Below are 14,657 nucleotides of genomic sequence, written 5' to 3'. Positions count from 1 at the left end.
GAGGGCTGGGGAGACACTTTTTATTTCATTTTACTGATTTTCCAGAATGTTTAAACCTTTTCCTTTATCTGGCAGTGAGGCTGAGCCAGTTCACTCAGATTTCTCCTAAAGCAGTGTAGTTCTGAAATCGGGCTTCAGTTTTAATTAGATTAAAATCGCTCATGATTAGCCCAACCCCCAAACTACTGTGTCACCTCTGGTTTTGGTCTTATCAGGACTTAAGCAGGGAGGGGTTAGCCTGTAGTTTCTGATATTTTTGGTTGACTTTTAGGTTCATCTCTTTCAGGACTCAAGAATGTATGTGCAAGAACCCCCAATTTACAGTCCTTTCTTCATTGAATTTCTTTGCAAAATTCAAGGTAGGGTTAAGGATGGAAAGAGAAGGGTGTTCAGGCAGTTTGCATTTAGGTCTCTTCTGTATTCTAATTCATTCTGTCTGCCCAGACTGTCTTTGTTCCTGCAAAGTTTCCTCATCTATGGCAACTTCTCCCTCTATCCCCTACAGACAGGCAACAGCCCTGGAGATGGAAACTTCTAGAACTCTTATCACCTATGAGGTGTTTCTTTCTCTAGAGTGCTGTTAATCAAGGCTTCCTTGTATTCTCTGTTCTTCATTAGCCCAAGGGACAAGTATTTTAATTGTTTTTAGAGTTTTGTTGTTATATTACAATGAGAACAAAGGTGTTTTGCTTCCTTCCTCATCCTCACCATTGTAAATAATCATAAAATATATAGGGGGCTGGGATTGTGGCTCAGCGGTAGAGCGTTCCCCTAGCACAGGCGGGACCTGGGTTCAATCCTCAGCACCACATAAAAATAAAGGCATTGTGTTGTATCCATCTACACCTAAAAAATAAACATTTAATTTATATATATATATATATATATATATATATACTTTTTATTAAAAAATAGGAAAACCTAGAGCACATTTAACCGTAACATAAGCAATTCATATTAGCAAAGTTTTTGAATAAATGTAGTTTACAGTTGAAATCTTTTTAGAGGCATATTAAGTCTTTTGAGCTACACTGGGTGACTATGGTCATTGTTGATTTTGTAGGTGCTGGATGGTACTCTATTGGGGTAATTTTGGGGAATACCTTCTTAACAGTTGTCCTGGGAAAGAATCCCCTTGGGTTTTGTTCCCCCTTAACATTATTTTTTTGCATTTTCTTTTTTTAAACATTTATTTTTTTAGTGTTGGACGCAATACCTTTATTTTATTTATTTTTATGTGGTGCTGATGATCGAACCCAGGGCCTTGCACATGCTAGGTGAGCACTCGACCACTGAGCCCCAGCCCCACCCTTCTTTGCATTTTCTATATAACAGAAGCAAGCATTACACACAAGACAGAACCTCACTCCAACACCATCTCCCATGACCATCAGAAGGCTTTAATTTCTTCTTGACATTTGGAGAAAAAGATAAACATTTTTCTTCCCTTAAGTTTTCCAGCTGGAAACGACTACTATTAATGGCATTAAAATTCATGTATAATTGCTCTCTTGGCAACTTGTTAGCTATGATTAGAGGTACTCTTAAATTTGGAACTTCCATTGTTATTTTCTGAATTTATAACCCTGTTAAAATATACATTGAATGAAATTTAAACCTATTTTTACAAAGTTAATTTAAAATAGATTCATGACATTGCTGTTTGAATCATTCTCATCATTGTTATCTTACATTTAAATTGACTATTTATGTTAATATCATTCAATTTTCTGCATAATAGGAAAAGGAATTTAAAATGGAAATCAAACAGAGGAATATATATATTAATGACAGTCACTGCAAACAGCAAACTTCATGAGTTCTCTCTGACCATGGGAAGGAGACTGGAACCCCTCTTCCTTTTCCTTCCGTCTGTGTCCCTTCTGATTGTTGAATAGTGCTTGCCATCATCCCCTTAGATTTTCTATAGTCCTTGCCTCATTGGTCCCAAGGAAGAAGCAAAAAGAATAATTAAGAAAGGGGACACAAGGGGCTTTGCAGCCACATTATATGAGGAGTCAGGGCATAACTGGTGAATTTTAAAAATCTCTTTTATTTTCCTTTCTTTATTCTCTTCTATTTTCCTCATCTAAATCTTTCTTTTCCCTTGTATTTTTCGTACTTATTCCTTCTAAGAAACAGACATCTACGTGAGACTGATGGAGTCCTAGACATCAGCAGCTTTCTCCCCCCCCCTCATCTCTCTCACATTTTACTTCAACCTTTGTCTTTGTTGTAACCAAACTGTCTTGCCTCTGACACTTATAGGAAGCATTGAAAGGAATTTGAGTTACTAAAAATGTAATCACAGTCACCAATTTCTAAGTAGACTATTAAATGTATGAGGGATATTGTGAATGTCTTGCTTACACTAGGCTAGGGCACATGTTGAATACATGTTATAAGAATTAGTACACAAATCAAGAAATGTCACTCCAAAATGATGATATGTACTTTTGATATGTGGCTTTCTTTGACAGAGTTTTTCTTTTTGTCTGTTATGAATTTGTCATAAATTCAGATGAGAACCAGGGAGAGCAAAAAATGATTATTACTCTCTATTAGCACCAGGGCTTTTCCTCCTGTATCTGTTAGGCATTGCATGATGCACTAAGTAGCCAGTAAAAGAAAAGACTAGTTTAAAAATCAGTGGCTTAAATGATACAGATGTTATTTCTCTTGCACCCAAAAGAAGTCTAGAAATAGGGAACTGATCCCTGATGTGCAAGGTTTATGGTTATTAGACACCAGGATTCTCTTAGCTTTTTGGTTTGCCATCCTAAAGCATGACTTCCAACTGCAAGATTATCTCATTGTCCAAGAGGGCTGCTGAGGTACCAGCCATCATGTAGTAGAAATAAGGGAAAGAACAGAAGAGATGCTCATGCCAGTTGAGTCAATTCCCACTAAGTTGGAAGATCCACAGAAAACTTTCAATGATATCCCATTTTCAGAAACATTGGTATATACCCAACATAGCTGCAAAGAAGGTTGGGGAAAATGCAGTTTTCTGTTTGTAATGCTCTCTTCTGTTACTAAAAGAGAAGAGACAATGAACAGTGGAGAAAAATTGTCAATCTCTGCCATTTCCACTAAAGTATAAAAATAAAAGATGATCTTTTGCATCATTTTAGACATCAGTTGAAATTATATGACATTTTACCATATACAACACCTATGTAACTCTAGTTCTATGTTAAAACATTTAAAGACAGATGGAACTATTAGGGAATCATCTAACAGGAGGTAGGGTATATAGAAAGCTTAACTTCTGAGTAATGGTAATTCTTAGCTATCATCATGTACATAAAAGCTATGGCTTAAAACAACTGCCAAAAAGACAAAAAGCAAGTGTTGGTAAGGATGTGGAGAAAAGGGAACACTTGTACACTGTTAGTGGGAATGTAAATTGGTGTAGCCATTGAGGAAAACAGTATGAAGTTTCCTCAAAGAATTAAAAAACAGAACTACCATATGAACCAGTATTTAATTTCTAGGTATATAAACAAAGGATATGAAATCAATGTGTTGTAGAAATGGGGTCCACATGTGCTCAGACCAGAATACCTGTATTAGTTGCTGAAGCCAGGTCCGTTAATGTCAGGTTTGAAGTGCAGAGATTCTCTGCAGCCTCCTGGAGGTCACCATAGTGGTGACCCTCGCCAGCTTTCCTGAACCCTTCTCCCTGAAGTACAAAAGGGAAGAAATATAGGCTGGGGGGAAAAAGTCATCCATCCATATAGTAGAAAAGCAGCTCAGATTATGAGAGGAAAAAAAAAAAGAATTGAAGAATGAAAAGACCTTGCATTTCAACCTTATCAGTGAAAAACTGTAGTGATTTCAAAATCATCTGTATCCCTCTAAATGGGATATTCAAAGAAAGATGTTCGTGAATTAACTGAAAGGCACTTAAATAGATTCAGCAGTGAGCTGGAGCAGATTGAGTTACATAACAGCATCAAGAATGGGCAGGGAAGGCAAACTATTCCGGGGAAACAGTCATCAAGCAGATGATGGAGCGTGAGCCAGAGCGGTAGGAAGGCTATGGCCTTGAGATCCCAGACATTTTCAATGCAAATAATCTGAAAAATTTAGGGAGTGTTTTGTAATGTTTTGAACAACCAATAAAAAAAAAAAAGAAATGATTCAGGAAAAATCATTATTTAAAAAAATTTAGGGAGTGGAATTTTGATCTGAAGAAATTGCCAACCATTCAAATGAGAAAACTTTGTGCTAATGGAGGCAATTTCTAAGAAGAGCAAGAGGAAAACTGTTTTTAACTATAGACAAAGAAAAAGGGGAATTGGAACTAAAGGTGAATTAAAGACTCAGAAGAAGGAATGACTCCAATAGCATCATTGTTTTTACTTGAATTGAAAATGAATAACTTGAGAGCTTTAAGTCACACTCATTAATTGTGGCAAATAACTGTCTAGATACAAGAATTTGCTATTTAACTTATTTTGTCACAGAGAACCATTTGCAGTTTAAAAAATGATGTTATGATTTTTATTTAAAATTGAAGGTTGCTTTTACATTAAATTGATAAAATAGAAGTTTTATTAGTCTGTTTTCAATTACTATAATGAAATACTTGAGGCTAGGTTACTTACTTTAAAAAAGGCATTTATTTAGCTTATGTTTTTGGAGGCTGAAAGTCTACAAGTAGCATACCACTGGTTCTGGCAAGGGCCCCTCTAGCTATATCACTTTATAGCAGATGAAATGAAAATCCATGTGGGGGATGGTGGTGGGAGGGAGAGACCATGTGATGGTGAGACAGGACACCACAGAGTGGGAGGGGCCTGTAATGACCTCTCACAAGGCCCACCTCTTAAAAGTACCACCACCTCTTAACACCTACGCACTGGGGACCAGGCTTCTAGTAGGTGAGCCCTTGAAGGATACACTTAAACCACATCCAAACTGTAGCAGAAATGATCTTCCAAAGGAATCTAATCTGAATTTTGCACAGAAAAAAAGCAACATGTGTGAGAACAACAACAAAACAATGTTTTGAATTATTTTCTTTATGTGGATTTAGGATTGCCTACCCTGGCAAAGGGGGTGAATGTTCAATAACCTGTTTTCTAAGAGGTTCCTGTGGATATTTCTCGAGTTGTGATAAAAGAAAAATTATGTTACACTGATTCTTCTCTTAAACATTGAATCTAATTCCTTTCCCTATAAAATAGGGGGGAGTTTCATAGGGAATTTATATTCACCAATAAATTATACATTATTGTTTATTATCTCCTGAGCCAGAGCTAAAATTTAGAAACAAATAGTCTGTGTTTATGGTTATGTTGATCCCCATACTTAATCTGCTATCTTTTGACAAAGAGAACAAATGATTCAGATTTGTTCCTTTTGATTATATATTGTTTTCTGCTTTCTCATTGTGAAAAATAAGGTTTCTACTAAGACGTTAAAAATTGACATATAACAATTCTGCAAGTGTCATGAAAAACATGGATACACTAGATTTTGTTATTCACAGAAATTGTTAAATGCAAGCAATCTTTAGAATGTCCTTTAAAGTGTGTGATGCAAGTGTATTTGAGTATTTTTAAAAAAGGAAAAAAAATATTAATGTTGTATGAGGTTAACTAGATATCAACTGTCATGCTAACAGTTTATATAAAGTGTTGTAATTTTTTTACTTCTGAAAATTAAAAATAAAATTTATTTCATTAAAAAGTGTTCTAAAATATCTGCACTTCCATGTAGCATTATTCATAATAGCCAAGATAACGAAGCAACCTAATTGTCCATCAACAAATGATGGGTGAAAAAAATGTATCTATTTATATATAATGGAATATTATACAACCTTAAAAAAAGAAGGAAACCTTGTCATTTGTGAAAACGTGTATGAACCTATAATACATTATGTGAAGTTATATAAGTCAGGCACAGAAAGGAGAATACTACGTGATCTTACTTATATGTAGAATCTACAAAGTTACAGAAGGAGAAAGTAGAATGGTGATTACCTGGAGCTGGTGGGAGACAGGAGTGAGGAGTACCCAGACAAAGAGTAAAAAAGTTGCAGTTTTACATGATGAAAGCACATCTAGAGTTCTTAAAGTGCAGAGTAGTGACTATAGTTCATGATATTGTATTGTATATTGAAATCTGTTAGGATAGTAGATCATACATGTTCTCACCACACACCCACCCCTACACACACACATACACAGAGGATAGTATGTGAGGTAATGGATATGTTTATTAGCTTGATTTAACTATTTCACAGTCTACATAATAAAACATCACATTGTAAGTCTTAAATATATACAATTTTTAATTTGTCAATTGTACTTCAATATAGCTGGGGAGAAAACCCAAAACCAAACCAAAAATAGTCCCTTTCACTTTCTGGGAGATCCATAAATATTTATTCCATGCCAGCTTCCTAAGTCTGGATAATGAGGGCCTATATAATGTGCAGAGCATTAAAAAAAGCTGTTCACTGAAAGAGGAATTAGATTTGTTCTCCAGAATCAAGAGTAGATTTTATTTGAATTGGAACTGTCCAACAATGAAAAGTTTGCCTCAGGATATACAAAATTTCCTATCAATAGAAAAGTTGAAAAAAAGAAGCTGAGCTGCTTTTTCAGAGAAATAAATGGAAAATTTTACAAAGAAATGTGTTCATATTTCCATTGTTTAAAATATAAGACAATATGAAACATCACATTTACCCAGCATCATTGCTCGAATAGATGTTGGCAAATCCACACACTGCACAGTCTTTAAGGCGACTGTGTAAGTATTTATTGACAGAGAAAGGCATTCATAAGATAGCAGATTAAACAAATGAGTTACAGAATAAACCTTATAAGTATGTTTTACATGTATCTATAAAACAGCTGTGCAGTAAAAATTAATCTAGATGGTGAGGACATTTTTTCTTCTTTAAAAACATGTAAACAAATATGGAAATGATCTAGATATTTGGCAACGATTGTAATAGCTGATTTTTTAAGGAGAAAAAAATCCTGAATAATCATGCATCAGATACAAGATAGAAGAGATTGGGAAGGTCAATCTGACAGACCTTTACATTTTCTTCCAACTCTAAGATCTGATGATGCCAAAATGTATGTTTGCAACCCAAATAATCCAGGTAGCCACAAATGATAAAGGAGAGATCCTGTGTGTGGCCCTGGTGGAGCTCAGAAGGGTTCAGCACCTGAGCTCTAAATCGGTGACAACCTGTGATCTAGTGGCTTGCCTTTCAGCATTCTACATTCACCCTAAATCCCTCAAAAAAGTAGTAGATGGCCAACAACTGTGATATTCTAGACAACATACCTAATCTTTTTTTATTTGTGCATTGTTTCTTCCTTTCTTCCTTCAAAAACTACAACCCCGCACTTAAAACATACTGGCTAGAAACCAGTATCTTACAATCGCTCCTGAGTTAGAGTTGAAAGGAATCCTAACAAGAGGGATGGCCACCTAAAACCCCATTGACTTTCAGAGGGGCGAAATAGAAATAACCACAAGCCAAAACCCCACAAAACTTCTGGAGGTTGGACCAAAGGGGCAATTTGGGATACTACAGTGCTCTTTCAGAACATTCAGTGGTTTGTGATGATTAAAAAAGGTACCACTTATTTGCTCAAATGGTGAATAAGTAAACATACCCATTCTTATGCCCTGGAAGGTTGCTTCCTCAGGACAGCAGAGCAGTCCACCTGAGCACTCTCATCTCCTTGTCCTCTTGACACAAGAACAAAATGACCAGCTCAGCTTATGTCTACCTACATCTCAGTTATGGGAAAATCTGTGCTCTTCCATCTTAGTACCTCACCCACAATTCTGGCTAAGACAGCACACAATTGTGTTTGGAAATCACCCACACCCGTACACACATGCAAATAAAGAAAAGTTAGAATTGGTAGCTATCTAAGAAAATATAAGGAAAAGGTAATGAGAATATTTTGGGAAGTATTACTTTAAATGTAATCTGACTAGTGTAAGAGGCTGTGAAGTCAAAACACGTATATCACATAGGACTATTTTAAGGCGGGTACAGTTGTTATATTATTGAAGAATTTTAATGAATAAGGAACCCATTTGTTATTTATTTTCTTCCAAATGTTAATAAACAGCTCCAGTGATAATTGCTGATTTTCTATATTTATGGAAAACTGGCATTTCATAAATATCAAATTGTGATATCATCTACTTGTACACTGGTTTTCTATGAATATATAAATTCTGTAATTACCTCTAGAAGTTAGAATTAATTTTTTTTGTTTCGGTAAATCAAGAGTGAGAATGACAATTCTGTTAAAGTGGTAGAATCTTAAGCATTTCGGCCATTGTTCTTTTTATGAATTTATCTAAAATGATGTCATGAAGTGGCAGAGAAAAATCTAGCGTACAAAATTTTCTATTAAAGCTACCAAGATGTTCATCAAAACTAAGTCAACATGCAGAAATTTGACAGGGATGTGCATAGAGCTTTTGCAAAACACTGAAAGGTTAGGAAGACTTTCTAGGTCCCAAATAATCAATGTTTGAAGGATAACAAATGTAGAGGTTATAATAATTCAAACTAGTAAAGGATTTCTTTTTAAAAGGGAGTTTTAGCTTATATTAATGCCAGAGGAAAAAAAATCTCACTCGATATGTTTACTATTAAAATGTATTCTCTTGGATAGTATTGGCAGAAACTCCCCATTAATATTTATTTTTAGAACTTTAATCCATTTCATGGCTCAGTAGAGAATTAATATTTAGCAAATATGATATCAGCTTCTTTTTTTGTCTTATGGCTCAAATTCACCCAAGTCCTTCATACACAGGATTTATGTTTATTATGAATTTTATAATTAGTATGTATTTTACTCCACATTGTAGTAAAATCCTTTTTTATGGGCTGTAACTTTTCTTTCAAAGTTAAGTCACATGAAAATGGAATGTTTTAGCAGCTAAGGGAAGAAGATGAGTCTTGGGCTATGAGAAATTTGATCTACTTAAATGAGTTTGATGTTCTAAAATACAATGAGACTGGCAAATATGGAAATGGTGATCTGAAATCACACCAACATTTTTTAAAAGACTTAAAAGAATCTAGACCCTAATTTTATCAGTATTGAAAATTCCTATCATGGTTATACCATGTGTCTCTTCAAATAATAATAATAAAATGATCTTTCTCAGTCTGTTTCAAGTCCAGCTGGACATTGACACCTACGCTATGAAGGATAGATGTGGTGATGTTGAGGGATTAATTACAGTGAATCAACTCTGTTAACAGAGAGACCAATTATTAACAGAGAACAAAACTTTCCAGGAAGCAACTTAAAGATTGAAACTTCCCTTAATCTGAGGAACATGCCTCATGAATAATCTGTTTATAACCCAAGTCACACGACAACATTACCTCCCATAAAAATTTTAACCAGCAGGTGGGACCACAAATGTGGTCAACAACCTCTTCAGGTAGGTTTAGGCCCCCCAGACCCTCATCCCCCCACCCATTATCAAACAGCTGGCTGAAGAGGCATCCAACATGATACCTAACACTTCACTATCTCTGTGTTATCATAGCCATAAAGTTCAAGTTCTAGGATGTGTATTGAACTCAGTTAAGAAAACTTTTGACTCTCAAAGTATATGCTTAGGGCAGGTGCAGATTTATTTTTTGTTTTTAAGTGGCTCCCTGAATCCTAACTTATGTGCTGCTACAACAAGAATTTCTTCTGTTTTGCCATTTGTATAATTTCTCAAATTGCAAATGGCCTTGTAAATTCCTTTCTGTTTTAGAACTCATGTCTTTTTTTTTTTTTTTGAACTGGGGATTGAACTCAGGGGTGGGTACTTGACCACTAAGCCACATCCCCAGCCCTATTTTGTATTTTAGAGACAGAGTCTCACTGAGTTGCTTAGCGCCTCCCTTTTGCTGAGGCTGTCTTTGAAGTTGAGATCCTCCTGCCTCAGCCTCGCAAGCTGCTGGGATTACAGGCTTGTACCACTATGCCTGGCAAGAACTCATGTCTTTTGTTTTCTTCTGCATATTGACTTTGATTGTTTATGAGTTTCAGAGTTACAGGAAATGGTTATTGACGAAGATGTCCATGATGGGCAGAGGTAGCTTCTCCACTTGAAAACTCCAAAAGAAGTCCAAACTTCTAAGAATTTGTAAAAGTTTTTCACCATGATATTATCATAGGAATCTCTTCCTATAAAGAAAAATCATGGTGAATACATTTCCATAATTTGTCAAGTGACCCAACTGTTATTTTAACCATCTTACATCTGGGAGTGTCACCACAATTCCACACAGGTGGGCTTGGTTTGGTAAGACTAAGGGAGCCTCTAATAAACATTTTCTTTGTTGACCATTGTCTTCATAGCCAGTAAATAACTGGCTCAAATAACTGCCTCCTCCAGGTGTCAGGGTGCTCCTTGGGGGCCACCTTTTCAGGCTTCATTATTGCTAAAATATTGATTCCCTAGTTGGCATTCTGGTGTGAATCCACGAAACTTCTTGAAGGTAATGATGCTGGTTTTTTAATCCTGAAAATTTATGGGGCTGCACGTAAGTGAGATATCAACTTTTGAACCTATATTCATGTATGGATTTTTAGCTCAGCTTGCCCTTAAAACTGAATATCACTAGATAACCCAGAGTATTGACTGAATCTAAATGACAAGTTCTCAGGAAGAGGTATAAGGCTCATTTCTCTTCATTGACTGTGAATCGAAGTGGGGACCATGAGAACGCAGGACCTTGAATAACAATAACAGTAATAATAGCTGCTAACATTTACCTAGGGCATGTTATAGGCTGGCTCTTAATACTCAAACAACCATCTGAGTTAGGCTATATTATTATTCTGATTTTACAGATAAGAAAATAACACTCATGGAAATAGAGAAACTTGTCCAAGTTCAAAGAACTTGTCAGAGGCAGGCCAGGCATTTAAACTTAGGCATTTAGATTCCAGGGTCCATGCTTTCAACTACTGTCTCCTTAACAGCAAACTCCTCTGTGAAATGGCCACTGTCCTGTCCAGAGGTCCTCAAAGAGCAACTCATCCACTTAAAGTAGCATTTATTTTGTGTCCTTCATACCATGACAGGAGTCTGGGCCGAGCCTCCTTCCAGGAAGCAGGGTGAGCAGGATCTTTCTCTTTGGGTCACAATGTGGGAGATAGTTTTTTTAGTTCTACTTTCTAAAAATAAGGCAGAAAAGGATACCAGTAAGGTTTTCAACTACCAATTCAGTTTAGCCAGGATATTATGAACCATAGCATGGACTATATTTTCTGAATTTTCTAGCATTTTTGAAATTTTATGATTTTCCATGTTTCTGACTTTTAGTTTCCGGATCTCCCATGATTATTGATAGAAAAACTCATTCAAATTAAAATGTCCTGTGTATTGTTATTTGGAGGCATCAGGAAACTAGGGCTCTGGGAACATAGGGTTTTATTTTTCAGTTTGTCTTGCTGAAAGATGAACCCCAAAGCTTCCTCTTTAGCAGTTTTAAAGAAGGGACTATATATGACAATTAGTGAAAAGATTAAAAAATAGTATTGTTTTAAAAAAGCAAGATGCAGGAATGATACATGCAATATGAAACCATCTTTGCAAATATAAGTCTATCAAATAACACCATATAGCATTTGTGGATTCATATATGTATAGTAGAAACAACAACAAAAAATGGAAAGATATGCAACTACAAAGGGGACTTTAATTATCATTGAAATATTTTATTTATTCTAGTAGAAGGAATAGAAAAATATTTTGGATGGTGGAATGTGATGGTATGTTTTTTGAACTTTTCAGAAACTTAAAAGCTTATCAAAGCAAAATACCTTTTTTTGGTGTGTGTGGGGGGGCATTACTGGGGATTGAATTCAGGTGCACTTGACCACTGAGCCACATTCCCAGCCTATTTTGTATTTTATTTAGAGACAAGGTCTCACTGAGTTGCTTAGTGCCTCACTGGTGCTGAGGCTGGCTTTGAACATGGGATCCTCCTGCTTCAGCCTCCCCAGACACTGGGATTACAGGTGTGTGCCACTGGGCTGGCAAAGCAAAATAACTTTTAAGAACAAAAGGAAACAAAAAATAGAGGAAAAGAAAGGTAACAAAGTCACTGAGAACTTCAAAAGAAAGATAGGACATGGAGCCCTGGTCTGGGTCTGATGATTGGTCCTTTTAATTATATGGAGCTGACTCTAATCTGGACTTACATAGCTATGAAAACTCTAAGGTGTATGCCAGATTGCTTTAGACGTTAAAAAGGTAGGACTGTTGTTTGCATAGGGTATGGGGATTATTTTTCACAGAGAAGAACATTTTTTTGAAGGAGGGGTTAGTTCACATTTAAATACAGGTTTACTAACAATTCAACTCTTACTTTTGAATAGAAAAGCCCAGAACAGTGGTGCATAAATCTTTAATTTTGATATGCAAATAATCGTGTTTCCTTTGATTCTTTGTAGCCTCTTTTCTTCAGCAAATGATAAACAGTCTATTCTCCAGAGATTTACTATGTGATGTATGACAGGAAGTTCCCTGAGAGCAGGTAGACTCAACCAATGCCATTAGTTGTCCTGAGTTTCTTTTGCTTTAGTGGATTTTATAGCATTCCTATTCTGTTCTATATTCATGCAAAATGCTTTGCCCTTTCATTTAAATCCCAATGAAAGAGCCAGCAGAATCTTAGGAAAGGTCAGGCTGGAAAAGCTAGATACGGCATCAGAGAACTGTGTGAACAAACAAACAATACGGAATATTACATTTTCATAGCGGTAACTAATTCAAAAGCATGTGGTGGGAAGTTAATGGGCTTTTTTTAGATCAGTTTTTCGGTATCTTTTAAAAACTAAATTTGTATATATTTTCATAAATTTATATATAAGTAAGTTTATATATAAATAAATTTATATATATTCACATATATTTACATAAAATTATATATGTAAAATATGTTTATACACTATATATATATATATTTTTTTTCTTTTCCCCCAAAAAACCTCAAACAAAACAAAGCAAAACAAAGAATTTCAAGGTTGGACACACAATGGCAGAGCATTTCTTAATCTGCAGAAGGTTGTGTATACACGGGGCTGTTTAGAAAGGAGTCATCTCAAGACATAAACTATGACTTTCACTCTGAGTGTAATAATTCAGGTAAGATACCTTTAAAACCTTCAGAGTTTTTCAAGAAACCAGTAGGCAACATCTTCTAGGTTTTTGATGCCAGTGAGGCAGAGAATTCAGTTGTAATCTTGACAAGGAGTGCATTATAATGAGTTCTTCTCACTCCCTCCCAAACTGGTCATCTTGTGATCCAGCTCTAGAATTAGACCTGGGCATGAACATCACACAGGATTCAAAGTTCCAAAGGTAATCCAGTTTTGCAACTGGAGGCTGTATACATTCCACAGGGCAGGGATTTTCTGGAAGGACCTCTGAGTAGCTTGATTCCATAGCTGTCACAATAATTGCAAATGAAGTGTGTGTGTGCACACATGCATGCAGTGAGTGGAAACTGGAAGAGAAGTTTTGATTGTAAGCAAGAGATGCAAAGTGTGCAACCACCCTGGATGCATTAGTCTGCAAATAGTTTCTCATCTGCAGTCATGGTACAGTGCCTTCCTACACCAATAGCCAGGAGGATCTAATGGTTGTAGTCATTCCTAATCAGGAAGTACTGATAAGGTCATCCATGCTTTCTGTAAAGTCCCTAATTACTCCAGTACTGTTCCCAATTTTCCAAGACCAATCTTTGATTTCCTAGATAAAATTCTTTTCACACAACTTCTAAAGTTCCTTTGAGGTTATTAAGAGGTACCTCCCTTGGACCAATCAGGAATCAAGGGCCCTTTAAGCCTCACACTGTCCATGGTACCACCGTACAATGGAGAGCAATACTGTTTGAAATCTCAGGCATTTCTACAATATGAGTTTTAATCTGAGGTATAAAAGAATAGGTATTGGTTTACTCATTCTACAGATGAGGTCTCTAAGGCTCAATGATTAAATTTTTTTTTCCAGAGTCAGAACTCAGTGTTTGGCTTCTGTCCTTTTGCTCCTTTTATGGGATTAAGAAGCCACCTACTGAAATAAGCCCCTCCTCAGGAGACACATGTGAGGGTTTGTGCCTAGCAGCACATCAGTGGTGTCTAACTATCACAATGTAATGCTTTTTACCTTTCCAAGGAAGTTCCATTATATTGGTTTGTAACGTGATTTAAAATACAGCCTTATGTATATTACTTAAAAATTACCAAGATAGAATTGCTAGAAAAAGAAGTTCATACTAACAAAGAACAAATATGGTGTGAAAGCATGTCCCCACCCCCAGAAATTTATCCTTCAAGAGAGAAAATAGAAAGAATAAAAGTATAATAACATGGAATAACTAAGTAACCATTTAAGAAAATATAAAGCTATTCCTGAAACACAACATAATTTAGAGGGAGCAAAGATTTACATGTGAAAAAGAACCATATATAGCGATACCAGACTTCAAACTATACTACAGAGCAATAGTAACAAAAACAGCATGGTACTGGTACCAAAACAGGCGGGTGGACCAATGGTACAGAATAGAGGACACAGAAACCAATCCACAAAACTACAACTATCTTATATTTGATAAAGGGGCTAAA

The 14,657-nt window shown here is 35.9% G+C and overlaps 1 pseudogene; it reads left to right on the top strand.

The window, feature by feature from the left end:
- The first annotated feature begins 3,684 nt into the window (after window positions 1-3,684).
- The window catches only part of LOC107151754, a 37,093-nt pseudogene continuing 26,120 nt past the window's right edge, over window positions 3,685-14,657 (top strand).

This window comes from Marmota marmota, unplaced genomic scaffold (genome assembly GCF_001458135.2).
Source record: "Marmota marmota marmota unplaced genomic scaffold, marMar, whole genome shotgun sequence".
Taxonomy (NCBI): Eukaryota; Metazoa; Chordata; class Mammalia; order Rodentia; family Sciuridae; genus Marmota; species Marmota marmota.
This window is presented reverse-complemented; position numbering and strand designations above follow the sequence as displayed.